Genomic DNA, 25813 nt, shown 5'->3' with positions numbered 1-25813 from the left:
TAAACAATAGTGTTATTTCCCCCCATGGAAAACAATACAATGAGAAGGAAAATGAGGACTAGCCGGTTGTTTAAACAATAGTGTTATTTCCCCCCATGGAAAACAATACAATGAGAAGGAAAATGAGGACTAGCCGGTTGTTTAAACAATAGTGTTATTTCCCCCCCATGGAAAACAATACAATGAGAAGGAAAATGAGGACTAGCCGGTTGTTTAAACAATAGTGTTATTTCCCCCCCATGGAAAACAATACAATGAGAAGGAAAATGAGGACTAGACGGTTGTTTAAACAATAGTGTTATTTCCCCCCCATGGAAAACAATACAATGAGAAGGAAAATGAGGACTAGCCGGTTGTTTAAACAATAGTGTTATTTCCCCCCCATGGAAAACAATACAATGAGAAGGAAAATGAGGACTAGCCGGTTGTTTAAACAATAGTGTTATTTCCCCCCCATGGAAAACAATACAATGAGAAGGAAAATGAGGACTAGCCGGTTGTTTAAACAATAGTGTTATTTCCCCCCCATGGAAAACAATACAATGAGAAGGAAAATGAGGACTAGCCGGTTGTTTAAACAATAGTGTTATTTCCCCCCCATGGAAAACAATACAATGAGAAGGAAAATGAGGACTAGCCGGTTGTTTAAACAATAGTGTTATTTCCCCCCATGGAAAACAATACAATGAGAAGGAAAATGAGGACTAGCCGGTTGTTTAAACAATAGTGTTATTTCCCCCCCATGGAAAACAATACAATGAGAAGGAAAATGAGGACTAGCCGGTTGTTTAAACAATAGTGTTATTTCCCCCCCATGGAAAACAATACAATGAGAAGGAAAATGAGGACTAGCCGGTTGTTTAAACAATAGTGTTATTTCCCCCCCATGGAAAACAATACAATGAGAAGGAAAATGAGGACTAGCCGGTTGTTTAAACAATAGTGTTATTTCCCCCCCATGGAAAACAATACAATGAGAAGGAAAATGAGGACTAGCCGGTTGTTTAAACAATAGTGTTATTTCCCCCCATGGAAAACAATACAATGAGAAGGAAAATGAGGACTAGCCGGTTGTTTAAACAATAGTGTTATTTCCCCCCATGGAAAACAATACAATGAGAAGGAAAATGAGGACTAGCCGGTTGTTTAAACAATAGTGTTATTTCCCCCCCATGGAAAACAATACAATGAGAAGGAAAATGAGGACTAGCCGGTTGTTTAAACAATAGTGTTATTTCCCCCCCATGGAAAACAATACAATGAGAAGGAAAATGAGGACTAGCCGGTTGTTTAAACAATAGTGTTATTTCCCCCCATGGAAAACAATACAATGAGAAGGAAAATGAGGACTAGCCGGTTGTTTAAACAATAGTGTTATTTCCCCCCATGGAAAACAATACAATGAGAAGGAAAATGAGGACTAGCCGGTTGTTTAAACAATAGTGTTATTTCCCCCCATGGAAAACAATACAATGAGAAGGAAAATGAGGACTAGCCGGTTGTTTAAACAATAGTGTTATTTCCCCCCATGGAAAACAATACAATGAGAAGGAAAATGAGGACTAGCCGGTTGTTTAAACAATAGTGTTATTTCCCCCCATGGAAAACAATACAATGAGAAGGAAAATGAGGACTAGCCGGTTGTTTAAACAATAGTGTTATTTCCCCCCCATGGAAAACAATACAATGAGAAGGAAAATGAGGACTAGCCGGTTGTTTAAACAATAGTGTTATTTCCCCCCATGGAAAACAATACAATGAGAAGGAAAATGAGGACTAGCCGGTTGTTTAAACAATAGTGTTATTTCCCCCCATGGAAAACAATACAATGAGAAGGAAAATGAGGACTAGCCGGTTGTTTAAACAATAGTGTTATTTCCCCCCCATGGAAAACAATACAATGAGAAGGAAAATGAGGACTAGCCGGTTGTTTAAACAATAGTGTTATTTCCCCCCATGGAAAACAATACAATGAGAAGGAAAATGAGGACTAGCCGGTTGTTTAAACAATAGTGTTATTTCCCCCCATGGAAAACAATACAATGAGAAGGAAAATGAGGACTAGCCGGTTGTTTAAACAATAGTGTTATTTCCCCCCCATGGAAAACAATACAATGAGAAGGAAAATGAGGACTAGCCGGTTGTTTAAACAATAGTGTTATTTCCCCCCATGGAAAACAATACAATGAGAAGGAAAATGAGGACTAGCCGGTTGTTTAAACAATAGTGTTATTTCCCCCCATGGAAAACAATACAATGAGAAGGAAAATGAGGACTAGCCGGTTGTTTAAACAATAGTGTTATTTCCCCCCCATGGAAAACAATACAATGAGAAGGAAAATGAGGACTAGCCGGTTGTTTAAACAATAGTGTTATTTCCCCCCATGGAAAACAATACAATGAGAAGGAAAATGAGGACTAGCCGGTTGTTTAAACAATAGTGTTATTTCCCCCCCATGGAAAACAATACAATGAGAAGGAAAATGAGGACTAGCCGGTTGTTTAAACAATAGTGTTATTTCCCCCCCATGGAAAACAATACAATGAGAAGGAAAATGAGGACTAGCCGGTTGTTTAAACAATAGTGTTATTTCCCCCCATGGAAAACAATACAATGAGAAGGAAAATGAGGACTAGCCGGTTGTTTAAACAATAGTGTTATTTCCCCCCATGGAAAACAATACAATGAGAAGGAAAATGAGGACTAGCCGGTTGTTTAAACAATAGTGTTATTTCCCCCCATGGAAAACAATACAATGAGAAGGAAAATGAGGACTAGCCGGTTGTTTAAACAATAGTGTTATTTCCCCCCATGGAAAACAATACAATGAGAAGGAAAATGAGGACTAGCCGGTTGTTTAAACAATAGTGTTATTTCCCCCCCATGGAAAACAATACAATGAGAAGGAAAATGAGGACTAGCCGGTTGTTTAAACAATAGTGTTATTTCCCCCCATGGAAAACAATACAATGAGAAGGAAAATGAGGACTAGCCGGTTGTTTAAACAATAGTGTTATTTCCCCCCCATGGAAAACAATACAATGAGAAGGAAAATGAGGACTAGCCGGTTGTTTAAACAATAGTGTTATTTCCCCCCATGGAAAACAATACAATGAGAAGGAAAATGAGGACTAGCCGGTTGTTTAAACAATAGTGTTATTTCCCCCCATGGAAAACAATACAATGAGAAGGAAAATGAGGACTAGCCGGTTGTTTAAACAATAGTGTTATTTCCCCCCATGGAAAACAATACAATGAGAAGGAAAATGAGGACTAGCCGGTTGTTTAAACAATAGTGTTATTTCCCCCCATGGAAAACAATACAATGAGAAGGAAAATGAGGACTAGCCGGTTGTTTAAACAATAGTGTTATTTCCCCCCATGGAAAACAATACAATGAGAAGGAAAATGAGGACTAGCCGGTTGTTTAAACAATAGTGTTATTTCCCCCCATGGAAAACAATACAATGAGAAGGAAAATGAGGACTAGCCGGTTGTTTAAACAATAGTGTTATTTCCCCCCCATGGAAAACAATACAATGAGAAGGAAAATGAGGACTAGCCGGTTGTTTAAACAATAGTGTTATTTCCCCCCCATGGAAAACAATACAATGAGAAGGAAAATGAGGACTAGCCGGTTGTTTAAACAATAGTGTTATTTCCCCCCATGGAAAACAATACAATGAGAAGGAAAATGAGGACTAGCCGGTTGTTTAAACAATAGTGTTATTTCCCCCCCATGGAAAACAATACAATGAGAAGGAAAATGAGGACTAGCCGGTTGTTTAAACAATAGTGTTATTTCCCCCCCATGGAAAACAATACAATGAGAAGGAAAATGAGGACTAGCCGGTTGTTTAAACAATAGTGTTATTTCCCCCCCATGGAAAACAATACAATGAGAAGGAAAATGAGGACTAGCCGGTTGTTTAAACAATAGTGTTATTTCCCCCCCATGGAAAACAATACAATGAGAAGGAAAATGAGGACTAGCCGGTTGTTTAAACAATAGTGTTATTTCCCCCCCATGGAAAACAATACAATGAGAAGGAAAATGAGGACTAGCCGGTTGTTTAAACAATAGTGTTATTTCCCCCCCATGGAAAACAATACAATGAGAAGGAAAATGAGGACTAGCCGGTTGTTTAAACAATAGTGTTATTTCCCCCCCATGGAAAACAATACAATGAGAAGGAAAATGAGGACTAGCCGGTTGTTTAAACAATAGTGTTATTTCCCCCCCATGGAAAACAATACAATGAGAAGGAAAATGAGGACTAGCCGGTTGTTTAAACAATAGTGTTATTTCCCCCCCATGGAAAACAATACAATGAGAAGGAAAATGAGGACTAGCCGGTTGTTTAAACAATAGTGTTATTTCCCCCCATGGAAAACAATACAATGAGAAGGAAAATGAGGACTAGCCGGTTGTTTAAACAATAGTGTTATTTCCCCCCATGGAAAACAATACAATGAGAAGGAAAATGAGGACTAGCCGGTTGTTTAAACAATAGTGTTATTTCCCCCCCATGGAAAACAATACAATGAGAAGGAAAATGAGGACTAGCCGGTTGTTTAAACAATAGTGTTATTTCCCCCCCATGGAAAACAATACAATGAGAAGGAAAATGAGGACTAGCCGGTTGTTTAAACAATAGTGTTATTTCCCCCCCATGGAAAACAATACAATGAGAAGGAAAATGAGGACTAGCCGGTTGTTTAAACAATAGTGTTATTTCCCCCCCATGGAAAACAATACAATGAGAAGGAAAATGAGGACTAGCCGGTTGTTTAAACAATAGTGTTATTTCCCCCCCATGGAAAACAATACAATGAGAAGGAAAATGAGGACTAGCCGGTTGTTTAAACAATAGTGTTATTTCCCCCCCATGGAAAACAATACAATGAGAAGGAAAATGAGGACTAGCCGGTTGTTTAAACAATAGTGTTATTTCCCCCCCATGGAAAACAATACAATGAGAAGGAAAATGAGGACTAGCCGGTTGTTTAAACAATAGTGTTATTTCCCCCCCATGGAAAACAATACAATGAGAAGGAAAATGAGGACTAGCCGGTTGTTTAAACAATAGTGTTATTTCCCCCCCATGTAAAACAATACAATGAGAAGGAAAATGAGGACTAGCCGGTTGTTTAAACAATAGTGTTATTTCCCCCCATGTAAAACAATACAATGAGAAGGAAAATGAGGACTAGCCGGTTGTTTAAACAATAGTGTTATTTTCCCCCATGGAAAACAATACAATGAGAAGGAAAAAGAGGACTAGCCGGTTGTTTAAACAATAGTGTTATTTCCCCCCATGTAAAACAATACAATGAGAAGGAAAATGAGGACTAGCCGGTTGTTTAAACAATAGTGTTATTTCCCCCCATGTAAAACAATACAATGAGAAGGAAAATGAGGACTAGCCGGTTGTTTAAACAATAGTGTTATTTCCCCCCATGTAAAACAATACAATGAGAAGGAAAATGAGGACTAGCCGGTTGTTTAAACAATAGTGTTATTTTCCCCCATGTAAAACAATACAATGAGAAGGAAAATGAGGACTAGCCGGTTGTTTAAACAATAGTGTTATTTTCCCCCCATGTAAAACAATACAATGAGAAGGAAAATGAGGACTAGCCGGTTGTTTAAACAATAGTGTTATTTCCCCCCCATGTAAAACAATACAATGAGAAGGAAAATGAGGACTAGCCGGTTGTTTAAACAATAGTGTTATTTCCCCCCCATGGAAAACAATACAATGAGAAGGAAAATGAGGACTAGCCGGTTGTTTAAACAATAGTGTTATTTCCCCCCCATGTAAAACAATACAATGAGAAGGAAAATGAGGACTAGACGGTTGTTTAAACAATAGATAAAGAAAATATCATATGTGACATGATCAGTCTAGAAGTTGTGTTTTTGACCCTGGGAACCATAGAAAAGAACAAACCCTCCTCAACCCTGACCTGTTTCAGGTGTGTTCTCTGTTCAGCTGTAGGACACACCTACATGACCTCCTAGGGCATGAATCAGCAGTTTTTTTACTCTCTATCTATCTCTCTGTCTCTCTCTCTCTCTCTTTCTATATCTCTCTCTCTCTCTCTCTTCTTTCTATATGTCTCTCTCTCTCTCTCTCTCTCTCTCTCTCTCTCTCTCTCTCTCTCTCTCTCTCTCTCTCTCTCTCTCTCTCTCTCTCTCTCTCTCTCTCTCTCTCTCTACCTCTCTCTCTACAGGGCATCGCTAACTTTGACACAGAGTGCTTTCAGAAGTATGGGAGAATCTGGGGGTGAGTTCCGTTGGCTGTACCGTACTAGGATGACTTAAAACTGTACTATGCTCTTTCCTTACAATTCATCACCTGCTCGAGCTGTCATGTGACCATGAAAAATAATAATAATATCAACCACAACTAGAATAATGTTTTCTATGTAGTTTTATAAGAGGTGGTAAAATGTTTGGGTCTCCATGGTTACTTTCTAAATGTAATCTGTTACAGTTACTAGTTTTACCTGTCCAACATTACCCCAAACTCAGTAATGTAATCTGATTATATTCAGATACTAGTTTTACCTGTCCAACATTACCCCAAACTCAGTAACGTAATCTGATTATATTCAGTTACTAGTTTTACCTGTCCAACATTACCCCAAACTCAGTAACGTAATCTGATTACATTCAGTTACTAGTTTTACCTGTCCAACATTACACCAAACTCAGTAATGTAATCTGATTACATTCAGATACTAGTTTTACCTGTCCAACATTACCCCAAACTCAGTAACGTAATCTGATTATATTCAGTTACTAGTTTTACCTGTCCAACATTACCCCAAACTCAGTAACGTAATCTGATTATATTCAGTTACTAGTTTTACCTGTCCAACATTACCCCAAACTCAGTAACGTAATCTGATTACATTCAGTTACTAGTTTTACCTGTCCAACATTACCCCAAACTCAGTAACGTAATCTGATTATATTCAGTTACTAGTTTTACCTGTCCAACATTACCCCAAACTCAGTAACGTAATCTGATTACATTCAGTTACTAGTTTTACCTGTCCAACATTACCCCAAACTCAGTAACGTAATCTGATTACATTCAGATACTAGTTTTACCTGTCCAACATTACCCCAAACTCAGTAACGTAATCTGATTACATTCAGTTACTAGTTTTACCTGTCCAACATTACCCCAAACTCAGTAACGTAATCTGATTACATTCAGTTACTAGTTTTACCTGTCCAACATTACCCCAAACTCAGTAACGTAATCTGATTACATTCAGTTACTAGTTTTACCTGTCCAACATTACCCAAACTCAGTAACGTAATCTGATTACATTCAGTTACTAGTTTTACCTGTCCAACATTACCCCAAACTCAGTAACGTAATCTGATTACATTCAGATACTAGTTTTACCTGTCCAACATTACCCCAAACTCAGTAACGTAATCTGATTACATTCAGTTACTAGTTTTACCTGTCCAACATTACCCCAAACTCAGTAATGTAATCTGATTACATTCAGTTACTAGTTTACGTGTCCAACATTACACCAAACTCAGTAACGTAATCTGATTACATTCAGTTACTAGTTTTACCTGTCCAACATTACCCCAAACTCAGTAACGTAATCTGATTACATTCAGTTACTAGTTTTACCTGTCCAACATTACCCCAAACTCAGTAGTACATTTTACTTCATGGGTTGGTTATGTAGGCTTCTTCTAACCCATCGCGTTCTACTGTTAGGGTCCCCATTGGGACGAATAGTAAAGCTTAAATCAAGTTTATTCGCCCATTTGGGGTCAATACAGCTGCATCAGACAAAAGACATATTCACATAAGCACTGATATTTAACCCTTTCTCCTACGCTGAGTCTCCTCCGACACATCGGAACAGCCAATACAACCCTGTGTGGTTCTCCTCTGTGAAGGATCTATGATGGGAGGCAGCCTGTACCATGTAGGTGTATATATAGTGGTTAAAGCCAGGTGTGTTTCTCCTCTGTGAAGGATCTATGATGGGAGGCAGCCTGTACCATGTAGGTGTATATATAGTGGTTAAAGCCAGGTGTGTATCTCCTCTGTGAAGGATCTATGATGGGAGGCAGTCTGTTCTGTGTACCATGTAGGTGTATATATAGTGGTTAAAACCAGGGTTGTGTTTCTCCTCTGTGAAGGATCTATGATGAGAGGCAGTCTGTTCTGTGTACCATGTAGGTGTATATATAGTGGTTAAAGCCAGGTGTGTTTCTCCTCTGTGAAGGATCTATGATGGGAGGCAGTCTGTTCTGTGTACCATGTAGGTGTATATATAGTGGTTAAAGCCAGGTGTGTGTTTCTCCTCTGTGAAGGATCTATGATGGGAGGCAGTCTGTTCTGTGTACCATGTAGGTGTATATATAGTGGTTAAAGCCAGGTGTGTTTCTCCTCTGTGAAGGATCTATGATGGGAGGCAGTCTGTTCTGTGTACCATGTAGGTGTATATATAGTGGTTAAAGCCAGGTGTGTTTCTCCTCTGTGAAGGATCTATGATGGGAGGCAGTCTGTTCTGTGTACCATGTAGGTGTATATATAGTGGTTAAAGCCAGGTGTGTTTCTCCTCTGTGAAGGATCTATGATGGGAGGCAGTCTGTTCTGTGTACCATGTAGGTGTATATATAGTGGTTAAAGCCAGGTGTGTTTCTCCTCTGTGAAGGATCTATGATGGGAGGCAGTCTGTTCTGTGTACCATGTAGGTGTATATACAGTGGTTAAAGCCAGGTGTGTGTTTCTCCTCTGTGAAGGATCTATGATGGGAGGCAGTCTGTTCTGTGTACCATGTAGGTGTATATATAGTGGTTAAAGCCAGGTGTGTTTCTCCTCTGTGAAGGATCTATGATGGGAGGCAGTCTGTACCATGTAGGTGTATATATAGTGGTTAAAGCCAGGTGTATTTCTCCTCTGTGAAGGATCTATGGTGGGAGGCAGTCTGTTCTGTGTACCATGTAGGTGTATATATAGTGGTTAAAGCCAGGTGTATTTCTCCTCTGTGAAGGATCTATGATGGGAGGCAGCCTGTTCTGTGTATCATGGACAAAAGCATGATCAAGACCGTCCTGATTAAAGAGTGTTACAACATTTTCATCAACCACAGGGTGAGACACACACACACACACACACACACACACACACACACACACACACATCCCCTAATAATAATCTGAATAATAATAATCCTAACATTATTACTGATATTATTAATACATTATTTGTGGCATTCATTATTCATACATTTTAAAGTAGTGTGAATATTATGTAAATACTATGATTCCATGTTTTAGGACTTCTGTCTAAATGTTGAGCTGTTTGATCATTAATACAACTGTCCTCCATGTTTTAGGACTTCTATCTAAATGTTGAGCTGTTTGATCATTAATACAACTGTCCTCCATGTTTTAGGACTTCTATCTAAATGTTGAGCTGTTTGATCATTAATACAACTGTCCTCCATGTTTTAGGACTTCTATCTAAATGTTGAGCTGTTTGATCATTAATACAACTGTCCTCCATGTTTTAGGACTTCTGTCTAAATGTTGAGCTGTTTGATCATTAATACAACTGTCCTTCATGTTTTAGGACTTCTGTCTAAATGTTGAGCTGTTTGATCATTAATACAACTGTCCTCCATGTTTTAGGACTTCTATCTAAATGTTGAGCTGTTTGATCATTAATACAACTGTCCTCCATGTTTTAGTTCTTCTATCTAAATGTTGAGCTGTTTGATCATTAATACAACTGTCCTCCATGTTTTAGGACTTCTATCTAAATGTTGAGCTGTTTGATCATTAATACAACTGTCCTCCATGTTTTAGGACTTCTATCTAAATGTTGAGCTGTTTGATCATTAATACAACTGTCCTTCATGTTTTAGGACTTCTATCTAAATGTTGAGCTGTTTGATCATTAATACAACTGTCCTCCATGTTTTAGTTCTTCTGTCTAAATGTTGAGCTGTTTGATCATTAATACAACTGTCCTCCATGTTTTAGGACTTCTATCTAAATGTTGAGCTGTTTGATCATTAATACAACTGTCCTCCATGTTTTAGGACTTCTATCTAAATGATGAGCTGTTTGATCATTAATACAACTGTCCTCCATGTTTTAGGACTTCTATCTAAATGTTGAGCTGTTTGATCATTAATACAACTGTCCTCCATGTTTTAGGACTTCTATCTAAATGTTGAGCTGTTTGATCATTAATACAACTGTCCTCCATGTTTTAGGACTTCTATCTAAATGTTGAGCTGTTTGATCATTAATACAACTGTCCTCCATGTTTTAGTTCTTCTGTCTAAATGTTGAGCTGTTTGATCATTAATACAACTGTCCTCCATGTTTTAGGACTTCTATCTAAATGTTGAGCTGTTTGATCATTAATACAACTGTCCTCCATGTTTTAGGACTTCTATCTAAATGTTGAGCTGTTTGATCATTAACACAACTGTCCTCCATGTTTTAGGACTTCTATCTAAATGTTGAGCTGTTTGATCATTAATACAACTGTCCTCCATGTTTTAGTTCTTCTGTCTAAATGTTGAGCTGTTTGATCATTAATACAACTGTCCTCCATGTTTTAGGACTTCTATCTAAATGATGAGCTGTTTGATCATTAATACAACTGTCCTCCATGTTTTAGGACTTCTATCTAAATGTTGAGCTGTTTGATCATTAATACAACTGTCCTCCATGTTTTAGTTCTTCTGTCTAAATGTTGAGCTGTTTTATCATTAACACAACTGTCCTCCATGTTTTAGGACTTCTATCTAAATGTTGAGCTGTTTGATCATTAATACAACTGTCCTCCATGTTTTAGGACTTCTATCTAAATGTTGAGCTGTTTGATCATTAATACAACTGTCCTCCATGTTTTAGGACTTCTATCTAAATGTTGAGCTGTTTGATCATTAATACAACTGTCCTCCATGTTTTAGGACTTCTGTCTAAATGTTGAGCTGTTTGACATTAACACAACTGTTCTCCATGTTTTAGGACTTCTGTCTAAATGTTGAGCTGTTTGATCATTAATACAACTGTCCTCCATGTTTTAGGACTTCTGTCTAAATGTTGAGCTGTTTGATCATTAACACAACTGTCCTCCATGTTTTAGGACTTCTGTCTAAATGTTGAGCTGTTTGATCATTAATACAACTGTCCTCCATGTTTTAGTTCTTCTGTCTAAATGTTGAGCTGTTTGATCATTAATACAACTGTCCTCCATGTTTTAGGACTTCTATCTAAATGTTGAGCTGTTTGATCATTAATACAACTGTCCTCCATGTTTTAGGACTTCTATCTAAATGTTGAGCTGTTTGATCATTAATACAACTGTCCTCCATGTTTTAGGACTTCTATCTAAATGTTGAGCTGTTTGATCATTAATACAACTGTCCTCCATGTTTTAGGACTTCTATCTAAATGTTGAGCTGTTTGATCATTAATACAACTGTCCTCCATGTTTTAGGACTTCTATCTAAATGTTGAGCTGTTTGATCATTAATACAACTGTCCTCCATGTTTTAGGACTTCTGTCTAAATGTTGAGCTGTTTGATCATTAATACAACTGTCCTCCATGTTTTAGGACTTCTATCTAAATGTTGAGCTGTTTGATCATTAATACAACTGTCCTCCATGTTTTAGTTCTTCTGTCTAAATGTTGAGCTGTTTGATCATTAATACAACTGTCCTCCATGTTTTAGGACTTCTATCTAAATGTTGAGCTGTTTGATCATTAATACAACTGTCCTCCATGTTTTAGGACTTCTATCTAAATGATGAGCTGTTTGATCATTAATACAACTGTCCTCCATGTTTTAGGACTTCTGTCTAAATGTTGAGCTGTTTGATCATTAATACAACTGTCCTCCATGTTTTAGGACTTCTATCTAAATGTTGAGCTGTTTGATCATTAATACAACTGTCCTCCATGTTTTAGGACTTCTATCTAAATGTTGAGCTGTTTGATCATTAATACAACTGTCCTCCATGTTTTAGGACTTCTATCTAAATGTTGAGCTGTTTGATCATTAACACAACTGTCCTCCATGTTTTAGGACTTCTATCTAAATGTTGAGCTGTTTGATCATTAATACAACTGTCCTCCATGTTTTAGGACTTCTATCTAAATGTTGAGCTGTTTGATCATTAACACAACTGTCCTCCATGTTTTAGGACTTCTATCTAAATGTTGAGCTGTTTGATCATTAACACAACTGTCCTCCATGTTTTAGGACTTCTGTCTAAATGTTGAGCTGTTTGATAGTTAATACAACTGTCCTCCATGTTTTAGGACTTCTATCTAAATGTTGAGCTGTTTGATCATTAATACAACTGTCCTCCATGTTTTAGGACTTCTATCTAAATGTTGAGCTGTTTGATCATTAATACAACTGTCCTCCATGTTTTAGGACTTCTATCTAAATGTTGAGCTGTTTGATCATTAATACAACTGTCCTCCATGTTTTAGGACTTCTGTCTAAATGTTGAGCTGTTTGATCATTAATACAACTGTCCTCCATGTTTTAGGACTTCTGTCTAAATGTTGAGCTGTTTGATCATTAATACAACTGTCCTCCATGTTTTAGGACTTCTGTCTAAATGTTGAGCTGTTTGATCATTAATACAACTGTCCTCCATGTTTTAGGACTTCTATCTAAATGTTGAGCTGTTTGATCATTAATACAACTGTCCTCCATGTTTTAGGACTTCTGTCTAAATGTTGAGCTGTTTGATCATTAATACAACTGTCCTCCATGTTTTAGGACTTCTGTCTAAATGTTGAGCTGTTTGATCATTAATACAACTGTCCTTCATGTTTTAGGACTTCTGTCTAAATGTTGAGCTGTTTTATCATTAATACAACTGTCCTTCATGTTTTAGGACTTCTATCTAAATGTTGAGCTGTTTGACATTAACACAACTGTTCTCCATGTTTTAGGACTTCTGTCTAAATGTTGAGCTGTTTGATCATTAATACAACTGTCCTCCATGTTTTAGGACTTCTATCTGAACGGTGAAATGTTTGATGCGTTGTCCGTTGCCAAGGGAGATACATGGAAACGAATCCGCAGTGTCCTCTCACCTTCCTTTACCTCTGGACGACTAAAAGAGGTACAACCATCCCTCCATCTCTCCCTTTCTATGTTTTATCAACAAGTTATAAACGCTTTATAACTTGTTATAAACTCACTATAGCTTGTTATAACTCTTTACTAACTCATTATAGCTTGTTATAAACTCTTTATAAACTCATTAAAACTTGTTATAAACTATTAAACTATTAAATCATTATAGCTTGTTATAAACTCTTTATAGCTTGCTTTAAACTCTTTACAAACTCATTATAGCTTGTTATAAACTCTTTACTAACTCATTATAGCTTGTTATAAACTCTTTACTAACTCATTATAGCTTGTTATAAACTATTAACTCATTATAGCTTGTTATAAACTCTTTACTAACTCATTATAGCTTGTTATAAACTCTTTACTAACTCATTATAGCTTGTTATAAACGATTAAATCATTATAGCTTGTTATAAACTCTTTATAGCTTGTTATAAACTATTAAATCATTATAGCTTGTAATAAACTCTTTACAAACTCATTATAGCTTGTTATAAACTCATTATAGCTTGTTATAAACTATTAAATCATTATAGCTTGTAATAAACTCTTTACTAACTCATTATAGCTTGTTATAAACTATTAAATCATTATAGCTTGTTATAAACTCTTTATAGCTTGCTTTAAACTCTTTACAAACTCATTATAGCTTGTTATAAACTCTTTATAGCTTGCTATAAACTCTTTATAAACTCATTATAGCTTTTTATGAACTCTTTATAGCTTGTTATAATCTCTATATTAACTCATTATAGCTTGTTATATCAAATCAAATCAAGTTTATTTTATATAGCCCTTCGTACATCAGCTAATATCTCGAAGTGCTGTACAGAAACCCAGCCTAAAACCCCAAACAGCAAGCAATGCAGGTGTAGAAGCACGGTGGCTTGGAAAAACTCCCTAGAAAGGCCAAAACCTAGGAAGAAACCTAGAGAGGAACCAGGGTATGAGGGGTGGCCAGTCCTCTTCTGGCTGTGCCGGGTGGAGATTATAACAGAACTATGCCAAGATGTTCAAAATGTTCATAAGTGACAAGCATGGTCAAATAATAATCATGAATAATTTTCAGTTGGCTTTTCATAGCCGATCATTAAGAGTTGAAAATAGCAGGTCTGGGACAGGTGGCCGCAGGCAGAACAGTTGAAACTGGAATAGCAGCAAGGCCAGGTGGGCTGGGGACAGCAAGGAGTCATCATGCCCGGTAGTCCTGACGTATGGTCCTAGGGCTCAGGTCCTCCGAGAGAGAGAAAGAAAGAGAGAAGGAGAGAATTAGAGAGAGCCAAGATTTTCAAAATGTTCATAAATGACAAGCATGGTCAAATAATAATCAGGAATAAATGTCAGTTGGCTTTTCATAGCCGATCATTAAGAGTTGAAAACAGCAGGTCTGGGACAGGTAGGGGTTCCATAACCACAGGCAGAACAGTTGAAACTGGAATAGCAGCAAGGCCAGGCGGACTGGGGACAGCAAGGAGTCATCATGCCCGGTTTGCCGTGACGTATGGTCCTAGGGCTCAGGTTCTCCGAGAGAGAGAAAGAAAGAGAGAACGAGAGAATTAGAGAGAGCATACTTAAATTCACACAGGACACTGGATAAGATAGGAGAAGTACTCCAGGTATAACCAACTGACCCTAGCCCCCCGACACATAAACTACTGCAGCATAAATACTGGAGGCTGAGACAGGAGGGGTCAGGAGACACTGTGGCCCCATCAGAAGAAACCCCCGGACAGGGCCAAACAGGAAGGATATAACCCCACCCACTTTGCCAAAGCACAGCCCCCACACCACTAGAGGGATATCTTCAACCACCAACTTACAATCCTGAGACAAGGCCGAGTATAGCCCACAAAGATCTCCACCACAGCACAAACCAAGGGGGGGCGCCAACCCAGACAGGAAGATCACGTCAGTAACTCAACCCACTCAAGTGACGCACCCCTCCCAGGGACGGCATGAAAGAGCACCAGTAAGCCAGTGACTCAGCCCCTGTAATAGGGTTAGAGGCAGAGAATCCCAGTGGAGAGAGGGGAACCGGCCAGGCAGAGACAGCAAGGGTGGTTCGTTGCTCCAGAGCCTTTCCGTTCACCTTCACACTTCCGGGCCAGACTACACTCAATCATATGACCTACTGAAGAGATACGTCTTCAGTAAAGACTTAAAGGTTGACTCTTTACTAACTCATTATAGCTTGTTATAAACTCTTTATTAACTCATTATAGCTTGTTATAAACTATTAACTCATTATAGCTTGTTATAAACTCTTTATTAACTCATTATAGCTTGTTATAAACTATTAACTCATTATAGCTTGTTATAAACTATTAACTCATTATAGCTGGTTATAAACTATTAACTCATTATAAACTATTAACACATAGCTTGTTATAATCTCTTTATAGCTTGCTATAAACTCTTTATTAACTCATTATAGCTTGTTGTAAACTCTTTATTAACTCATTATAGCTTGTTATAAACTCTTTATTAACTCATTATAGCTTGTTATAAACTCTTTATAGCTTGCTATAAACTCTTTACTAACTCATTATAGCTTGTTATAAACTCTTTATTAACTCATTATAGCTTGTTATGAACTCAAACCTAAATCAAATCAAATTGTATTAGTCGCAAACACATATTTAGGCAGATGTGGGTTTAGTGAAATGCTTGTGTTCCTAGCTCCAACAGTGCAGTAATTTCTAACAATACACAACAATACACACAAGTCTAAAAGTAAAATAATGGAATTAAGAAATATAGAAATATTAGGATAAGCAATGTCGAATTCTGGAGTATGAAATTACAGTTGAAGTCGGAAGTTTACATACACTTAGGTTGGAGTCAATTAAACTAGTTTTTCAACCACTCCACAAATGTCTTGTTAACAAACTATAGTTCTGGCAAGTCAGTTAGGACATCTACTTTGTGCATGACACAAGTCATTTTTAAAAACAATTGTTTACAGACAGATTATTTCACTTATATTTCACTTATTTCACTGTATCACAATTCCAGTGGGTCAGAAGTTTACATACACTAAGTTGGCTGTGCCTTTAAACAGCTTGGAAAATTCCAGAAAAGGATGTCATGGCTTTAGAAGCTTCTGATAGGCTAATTGATATAATTTGAGTCAATTGGAGGTGTACCTGTGGATGTATTTCAAGGCCTACATTCAACCTCAGTGTCTCTTTGCTTGACATCATGGGAAAATCAAAAGAAATCAGCAAAGACCTCAGAAAAATTATTGTTGACCTCCCCAAGTCTGGTTCATCCTTGGGAGCAATTTCCAATCGCCTGAAGGTGCCACGTTCATCTGTACAAACAATAGTACGCAAGTATAAACACCATGGGACCACACAGCCGTCATAGTGCTCAGGAAGGAGACGAATTCTGTCTCCTAGAGATGTACGTACTTTGGTACGAAAAGTGCAATCCCAGAACAACAGCAAAGGACCTTGTGAAGATGCTGGAGGAAACAGGTACAAAAGTATCTATATCCACAGTAAAATGAGTCCTATATCGACATAACCCAAAAGGCTGCTCAGCAAGGAAGAAGCCACTGCTCCAAAACCGCCATAAAAAAAGCCAGACTACGGTTTGCAACTGCACATGGGGACAAAGATTGTACTTTTTGGAGAAATGTTCTCTGGTCTGATGAAACAAAAATAGAACAGTTTGGCCATAATGACCATCGTTATGTTTGGAAGAAAAAGGGGAGGCTTGCAAGCCGAAAACACCACCCCAACTGTGAAGCACAAGGGTGGCAGCATCATGTTGTGGGGGTGCTTTGCTGCAGGAGGGACTGGTGCGTTTCACAATATAGATGGCATCATGAGGGAGGAAAATTATGTGGATATATTGACGCAACATCTGAAGACATCAGTCAGGAAGTTAAAGCTTGGTCACAAATGAGTCTTCCAAATGGACAATGACCCCAAGCATACTTCCAAAGTTGTGGCAAAATGGCTAAGGACAATAACGTCAAGGTATTGGAGTGGCCATCACAAAGCCCTGACCTCAATCCCATAGAAAATGTGTGGGCAGAACTGAAAAAGCGTGTGCGAGTAAGGAGGCCTACAAACCTGACTCAGTTACACCAGCTCTGTCAGGAGGAATGGGCCAAAATTCACCCAACTTATTGGGGGAAGCATGTGGAAGGCTACCCAAAACGTTTGACCGAAGTTAAACAATTTAAAGGCAATGCTACCAAATACTAATTGAGCGTATGTAAACTTCTGACCCACTGGGAATGCGATGAAAGAAATACAAGCTGAAATAAATTATTCTCTCTACTTTTATTCTGACATTTCATATTCTTAAAATAAAGTGGTGATTCTAACTGACGTAAAACAGGGATTTTTTACTAGGATTAAATGTAAGGAATTGTGAAAAACTAAGTTTAAATGTATTTGGATAAGGTGCATGTAAACTTCTGTCTTCAACTCTATATATATCTATTGTCACGTTCCTGACCTGTTTTCTGTTAGTTTTGGTTGTGTTAGTTGGTCAGGACGTGAGTGTGGGTGGGCAGTCTATGTTTTCTGTTTCTATGTTGGTTAATGGGTACCTAATATGGTTCTCAATTAGAGGCAGGTGGTTTTCATCTCCTCTGATTGAGAATCATATTAAGGTAGGTGTTGTCACATTGTTTGTCGTGGGTGGTTGTCTCCTGTGTCTGTGTCTATGTTGCACCATACGGGACTGTTTTCGGTTTGTTTGTTCGTTTCGTTTTATGTAGTCATTTTTCCTGTTCGTGCGTTCTTCGAGTTACATGTAAGTTCTTACGTTCAGGTTTGTCTACTCCGTTTGTTGTTTTGTTTAGATTCAAGTGAAGTTCGTGTTTGTCGTCTTTACTTAAATAAATCATGTCAAATCGCAACGCTGCAGTTTGGTTCAATCCCTGCTCCTCCTCTTCGGATGAAGAGGAGGAGGAACGCCGTTACATCTATATACAGTGGGGAGAACAAGTATTTGATACACTGTCAATTTTGCAGGTTTTCCTACTTACAAAGCATGTAGAGGTCTGTAATTTTTATCATAGGTACACTTCAACTGTGAGAGAGGGAATCTAAAACAAAAATATAGAAAATCACATTGTATGGTTTTTAAGTAATTAATTTGCATTTGCTATTCTAGTCTAGCTGTTCCTGAATGGGAATCCAAGAGCTAAGGAGCCTAAATGTCCAGCAAGCTATTCTAGTCTAGCTGTTCCTGAATGGGATTCCAAGAGCTAAGGAGCCTAAATGTCCAGCAAGCTATTCTAGTCTAGCTGTTCCTGAATGGGAATCCACGAGCTAAGGAGCCTAATTTACTGGTTTCTCTTAGTTATTTATCCCAGGAAAAGGGAGTGGTTTTGTGCGTTAATCTCGGTATCTGGGTTATGTCCATTTAACCCTAATCATGAAACAGCACTGCTAACCTCTACCTCTACACATCTACACCTCTCTACCTCTCTCTCTCTCTCTACCTCTCTCTCTCTACCTCTCTCTCTCTACCTCTCTCTACCTCTCCCTCTCTCTACCTCTCTCTACCTCCCTCCACCTCTCTCTCTCTACGTCTATCTCTCTACCTCTCTACCTCTCTCTCTCTCTACCTCTCTCTCTCTACGTCTATCTCTCTACCTCTCTCTCTCTACCTCTCTCTCTCTACCTCTCCCCCTCTCCCTCTCTCCACCTCTCTCTCTCTCTACTTCAATCTCTCTACCTCTCTCCCTCTATCTCTCTACCTCTCTCTCTCTCTCTCTCTCTCTCTCTCTCTCTCTCTCTAGATGTTTGGTATCATGAAGCAGCACTCTGCTAACCTGCTGAATGGAATGAAGAAGCAGGCAGATAAAGACCAGACCATCGAAGTGAAGGAGTGAGTCCTGATTCCTAACCTCTGACCTCTGGCTTTTCACCATTTCACCATACGAGTCTTAATTGTAATACACATACATACATATATATATTATAACATATATATAACATATATTCCATGCGAGAAATTGCCAAGAAACTAAAGATCTCGTACAACGCTGTGTACTACTTCCTTCACAGAACAGAGCAAACTGGCTCTAACAAGAATAGAAAGAGGAGTGGGAGGCCCCGGTGCACAACTGAGCAAGAGGACAAGTACATTAGAGTGTCTAGTTTGAGAAACAGACGCCTCACAAGTCCTCAACTGGCAGCTTCATTAAATAGTACATGCAAAACACCAGTCTCAACGTCAACAGTGAAGAGGCGACTCCGGGATGCTGGCCTTCTAGGCAGAGTTGCAAAGAAAAAGCCATATCTCAGACTGGCCAATAAAAAGTAAAGATTAAGATGGGCAAAAGGACACAGACACTGGACAGAGGAACTCTGCCTAGAAGGCCAGAATCCCGGAGTCGCCTCTTCACTGTTGACGTTGAGACTGGTGTTTTGCATGTACTATTTGAATGTATTCCAATCACGCTGCGCCTTGGTCTCCTCGATACGACGAACGTGAAACTAGCTTGTTCTGCGTTGCATATAATCAATGTGGTGCCTGTTAATTTATCATCGAATCACAGCCTACTTCAACTTGATGATTTAACAAAAGCGCATTCAAGAAAAAAGCACAATCGTTGCGATAACGTACCTAACCATAAACATCAATGCCTTTCTTAAAATCAATACACAAGTATATTTATTTAAACCTGCATATGTAGTTAAAATAAATTCATGTTAGCAGGCAATATTAACTAGGGAAATTGTGTAACTTCTCTTGCGTTCAGTGCAAGCAGAGTCAGGGTATATGCAGCATTTTGGGCCGCCGCGCTCGTTGCAAACTGTTGAAAGGCCATTTATTCCGAACAAAGACCGTAATTAATTTGCCAGAATTAAAGGTAATTATGACATAACATTGAAGGTTGTGCAATGTAAAAGTAATATTTAGACTTAGGGTTTCCACCCGTTCTATAAAATACGGAACGGTTCCGTATTTCACTGAAAGAATAAACGTTTTGTTTTCGAAATGAGAGGTTCCAGATTTGACCATATTAATGACCAAAGGCTCGTATTTCTGTGTGTTTAATATATTATAATTAAGTATATTATTTGATAGAGCAGTCTGACTGAGCGGTGGTAGGCAGCAGCAGGCTCTTAAGCATTCATTCGAACAGCAGCTCTTAAAACCTCTTGAAGCTAGGGGGCACTATTTTTATGTTTGGAGAAATATCGTTCCCAAAGTAAACGGCCTATTTCTCAGGCCCAGATGCTAGAATATGCATATAATTGACAGATTAGGATAGAAAACACTCGAAAGTTTCCAAAACTGTCAAAATATTGTCTGTGAGTATAACAGAACTGATTTTGCAGGCGAAAACCTGAGGAAATCCAACCAGGAAGTGCCTCTTATTTTGAAAAATCCCTGTTCCATTGCCTGCATTTCCTCCATTTAAAGGGATACCAACCAGATTCCTTTTCCTGTGGCTTCCACAGGGTGTGAACAGTCTTTAGACATAGTTTCAAGCTTTTATTCTGAAAAATGAGCGAGATTGATCACATCGCGTCAGTGGACTGCCAGATGTCCTTCCATTAGTTCATGCGCGCCACAGTGGTAGCTCGACATTTTCTTTCTCTCTTGTATTGAATAGTTTACCGTCCGGTTGAAATATTATCGATTATTAATGTTAAAAACAACCTGAGGATTGATTATAAAAAACATTTGACATGTTTCTACGAACTTTACGGATACTATTTGGAATTTTCGTCTGCCCTTCATGACCTGCACGAGCCTGTGGATTACTGAACATAACGCGCCAACCTAATGGAGGTTTTTGGATATAAAAATAATCTTTATCGAACAAAAGGAACATTTATTGGGTAACTGAGAGTCTCGTGAGTGCAAACATCCGAAGATCATCAAAGGTAAGCGATTAACTTTATTGCTTTTCTGACTTTCGTGACCAAGTTACTTTGCTGCTAGCTGTTCGTAATGTTTTGTCTACTGATCGATAAACTCATACAAACGCTTGGATTGCTTTCGCTATAAAGCATATCCACGACAGGTGGATTAACAACAAGCAAAGCTGTGTTTTGGTGTATTGCACTTGTTATTTCATGAAATTAAATATTTTTAGTAATTTCTTTTAAATTTGGTGCTCTGCAATTCAGCGGATGTTGACGAAAATGATCCCGCTAAAGGGATCTGTGCGCCAAGAAGCAATGCTGGGATGCACAGCACTGTTTATGACTTCAAACCTGTCAACTCCCGAGATTAGGCTGGCAACAGTGTGTTCGTTGTTCATTCAGTATTGTTGTAATTCTCATTTATTACAAATAAACAAAAATCGGCCAATTAATCGGTAGCTGTGGTTGTGGTCAGTAGTTGTGGTCAGTAGTTGTGTGGTTGTGGTGAGTAGTCGTGGTCGGTAGTTGTGGTCAGTGGTTGTGTGGTTGTGGTCGGTGGTTGTTGTCGGTAGTTGTGGTCGGTGGTTGTGGTCGGTAGTTGTGGTCGGTGGTTGTGGTCGGTAGTTGTGGTCGATAGTTGTGGTTGTGGTCAGTGGTTGTGGTCGGTAGCTGTGGTCGGTAGTTGCGGTCGGTAGTTGTGGTTGTGGTCAGTAGTTGTGGTCTGTAGTTCTGGTCAGTTGTTGTGGTCAGTATTTGTGGTCTGTGGTTGTGTAGTTGTGGTCGGTGGTTGTTGTCAGTAGTTGTGTTCGGTAGTTGTGGTCGGTAGTTGTGGTCAGTGGTTGTGGTCGGTATTTGTGGTCGGTAGTTGTGGTTGTGGTCAGTAGTTGTGGTCAGTAGTTGTGTGGTTGTGGTGAGTAGTCGTGGTCGGTAGTTGTGGTCAGTGGTCGGTGGTTGTGGTCGGTGGTTGTTGTCGGTGGTTGTGGTCAGTGGTTGTGGTCGGTATTTGTGGTCGGGAGTTGTGTGGTTGTGGTCAGTAGTTGTGGTCAGTAGTTGTGGTCGGTAGTTGTGTGGTTGTGGTCAGTAGTTGTGGTCGGTAGTTGTGGTCGGTAGTTGTGCGGTCAGTAGTTGTGGTTGGTGGTTGTGGTCAGTAGTTGTGGTCGGTAGTTGTGGTCGGTAGTTGTGGTCGGTGGTTGGGTAGTTGTGGTCTGTGGTTGTGGTCGGTAGCTGTGGTCGGTAGTTTTGGTCGGTAGTTGTGGTCGGTAGTTGTGGTTGTGTAGTTGTGGTCGGACGTTGTGGTTGTGTAGTTGTGGTCGGTAGTTGTGGTCGGTGGTTGTGTAGTTGTGGTCAGTGGTTGTGGTCGGTAGTTGTGGTCGTTAGCTGTGGTCGGTAGCTGTGGTCGGTAGTTGTGGTCGGTAGCTGTGGTCGGTAGTTGTGGTCGATAATTGTGGTCGGTGGCTGTGGTCAGTAGTTGTGGTCAGTAGTTGTGTGGTTGTGGTCAGTAGTTGTGGTCGGTAGTTGTGGTCGGTAGTTGTGGTCAGTAGTTGTGGTCAGTAGTTGTGTGGTTGTGGTCAGTAGTTGTGGTCTGTCGTTGTGTGGTTGTGGTCAGTGGTTGTGGTCAGTAGTTGTGGCCGGTGGTTGTGGTCGGTAGTTGTGGTCGTGGCTGTGGTCGGTAGTTGTGGCCGGTAGTTGTGGTCGGTAATTGTGGTCGGTGGCTGTGGTCAGTAGTTGTGGTCAGTAGTTGTGTGGTTGTGGTCAGTAGTTGTGGTCGGTAGTTGTGGTCAGTAGTTGTGGTCAGTAGTTGTGTGGTTGTGGTCAGTAGTTGTGGTCAGTAGTTGTGGTCGGTAGTTGTGGCCGGTGGTTGTGGTCGGTAGTTGTGGTCGTGGCTGTGGTCGGTAGTTGTGGCCGGTAGCTGTGGCCGGTAGCTGTGGTCGGTAGCTGTGGCCGGTAGTTGTGGCCGGTGGTTGTGGCCGGTAGTTGTGGCCGGTGGTTGTGGTCGGTAGTTGTGGCCGGTGGTTGTGGTCGGTAGTTGTGTTCGGTAGTGTGGCCGGTAGTTGTGGTCGGTAGTTGTGGTTGTGGTCAGTAGTTTTGGTCAGTAGTTGTGCGGTTGTGGTCAGTAGTTGTGGTCAGTAGTTGTGGTCAGTAGTTATGTCGTTGTGGTCAGTAGTTGTGTGTTTGGTAGTTGTGTGGTGTGTAATTGTGTTTGTGTTGCACGTTCTTTGGGCCCTACAGTATGGACGTGGTCACCAGCACAGCCTTCAGTGTGGAAATGGACTCTCTGAACAACCCTTCAGACCCCTTCGTCTCCAACGTCAAGAAGATGATCAAGTTTGACCTTTTAAACCCACTGTTCCTCCTAGTCTGTGAGACCACACACACATGCACTGACACACACGGACGCAGACTTGTACTTTTTAATCATATGAAGTTGTATACCTTTCTATAAATTGTTCTTCTCCTCTCCCGTCCTCCCCTTCTCTCCTCTCCTCTTCTCTTCTCCTCTCCCGTCCTCCCCTCTTCCTCTCCTCTTCTCCCCACGTCTCCTTCCCCAGGTTTGTTTCCCTTCACTGGTCCTATCTTGGAGAAGATGAAGTTTTCTTTCTTCCCGACTGCGGCGTTTGACTTCTTTTACGCCTCGCTGGCTAAGATCAAATCTGGACGTGACACTGGGAACTCAACTGTAAATATGTTTTATATTTATATTTGATTGTTATGTTGATATTTAATTCTGTACATTTATATTTGTATTGTAATATTGATTTACTATAAAACTATGTAACTATGTAATTTATTAACTAGTGATTGGCACCAATATGAAATGTCCATATCGATATTATGTTGGAATTTAAAAACACTATTATTGGGACTCAAACATCTACATTCATATTAGAATCTGTTTGTGTTGGTTGTGATTGGACGAGATCCAGTAGAATCTGTTTGTGTTGGTTGTGATTGGACGAGATCCATTAGAATCTGTTTGCGTTGGTTGTGATTGGACGAGATCCATTAGAATCTGTTTGTGTTGGTTGTGATTGGACCAGATCCATTAGAATCTGTTTGTGTTGGTTGTGATTGGACGAGATCCATTAGAATCTGTTTGTGTTGGTTGTGATTGGACGAGATCCATTAGAATCTGTTTGCGTTGGTTGTGATTGGACCAGATCCATTAGAATATGTTTGTGGTGGTTGTGATTGGACCAGATCCAGTAGAATCTGTTTGTGTTGGTTGTGATTGGACCAGATCCATTAGAATCTGTTTGTGTTGGTTGTGATTGGATGGATTTGACCTCATGTCTTTCTGCTTCCAGAATCGGGTGGATTTCTTACAGCTGATGATCGACTCTCAGAAAGGCAGCGACACAAAGACAGGAGAGGAACAGACTAAAGGTACCTGCCGAACAAACACCTGGAAACTATTGTTACAAACACACACCTGTAAAATACTGTTTCAAACACACACCTGTAAAATAATGTAACAAACACACAACTGTAAACTATTGTTACAAACACACACCTGTAAACTACTGTTACAAACACACACCTGTTACAAACACACACCTGTTACAAACTATTATCTTGGTCTCTCTCTCTCTCTCTTTCTCTCTCTCCCTCCACAGGACTGACTGATCATGAGATCTTGTCTCAGGCCATGATCTTCATCTTCGCCGGCTACGAGCCCTGCAGCAGTACGATGAGTTTCCTGGCCTATAACCTGGCAACCAACCCCCATGTCATGACCAAACTGCAGGAGGAGATAGATACTGTGTTCCCCAACAAGGTAACCCCCACACCATGACCAAACTACAGGAGGAGTTAGATACTGTGTTCCCCAACAAGGTAACCCCCACACCATGACCAAACTGCAGGAGGAGATAGATACTGTGTTCCCCAACAAGGTAACCCCCACACCATGACCAAACTGCAGGAGGAGATAGATACTGTGTTCCCTAACAAGGTAACCCCCACACCATGACCAAACTGCAGGAGGAGATAGATACTGTGTTCCCTAACAAGGTAACCCCCACACCATGACCAAACTGCAGGAGGAGATAGATACTGTGTTCCCCAACAAGGTAACCCCCACACCATGACCAAACTGCAGAAGGAGATAGATACTGTGTTCCCCAACAAGGTAACCCCCACACCATGACCAAACTGCAGGAGGAGATAGATACTGTGTTCCCCAACAAGGTAACCCCCACACCATGACCAAACTGCAGGAGGAGATAGATACTGTGTAGGTGCCAGATGTGGTGAGGTACTGATGTGTATGTATCCACGGTGCCAGATGTGGTGAGGTACTGATGTGTATGTAACCACGGTGCCAGATGTGGTGAGGTACTGATGTGTATGTAACCATGGTGCCAGATGTGGTGAGGTACTGATGTGTATGTAACCACGGTGCCAGATGTGGTGAGGTACTGATGTGTGTGTATCCACGGTGCCAGATGTGGTGAGGTACTGATGTGTGTGTATCCACGGTGCCAGATGTGGTGAGGTACTGATGTGTATGTAACCCCGGTGCCAGATGTGGTGAGGTACTGATGTGTATGTAACCCCGGTGCCAGATGTGGTGAGGTACTGATGTGTATGTAATCCCGGTGCCAGATGTGGTGAGTTTCTGATGTGTATGTAATCCCGGTGCCAGATGTGGTGAGTTTCTGATGTGTATGTATCCATGGTGCCAGATGTGGTGAGGTACTGATGTGTATGTAACCCCGGTGCCAGATGTGGTGAGGTACTGATGTGTATGTATCCATGGTGCCAGATGTGGTGAGGTACTGATGT

General features: G+C 39.9%; 1 pseudogene; it reads left to right on the top strand.

The window, feature by feature from the left end:
• The window catches only part of LOC139568403 (cytochrome P450 3A27-like), a 38614-nt pseudogene that overhangs the window by 2036 nt on the left and 10765 nt on the right, over window positions 1-25813 (top strand).

This window comes from Salvelinus alpinus, chromosome 2 (assembly GCF_045679555.1).
Source record: "Salvelinus alpinus chromosome 2, SLU_Salpinus.1, whole genome shotgun sequence".
In the NCBI taxonomy this organism is placed as follows: domain Eukaryota; kingdom Metazoa; phylum Chordata; class Actinopteri; order Salmoniformes; family Salmonidae; genus Salvelinus; species Salvelinus alpinus.
The sequence above is the reverse complement of the archived record's forward strand: the minus strand, read 5'-3'. Positions and strand labels throughout refer to the sequence as shown.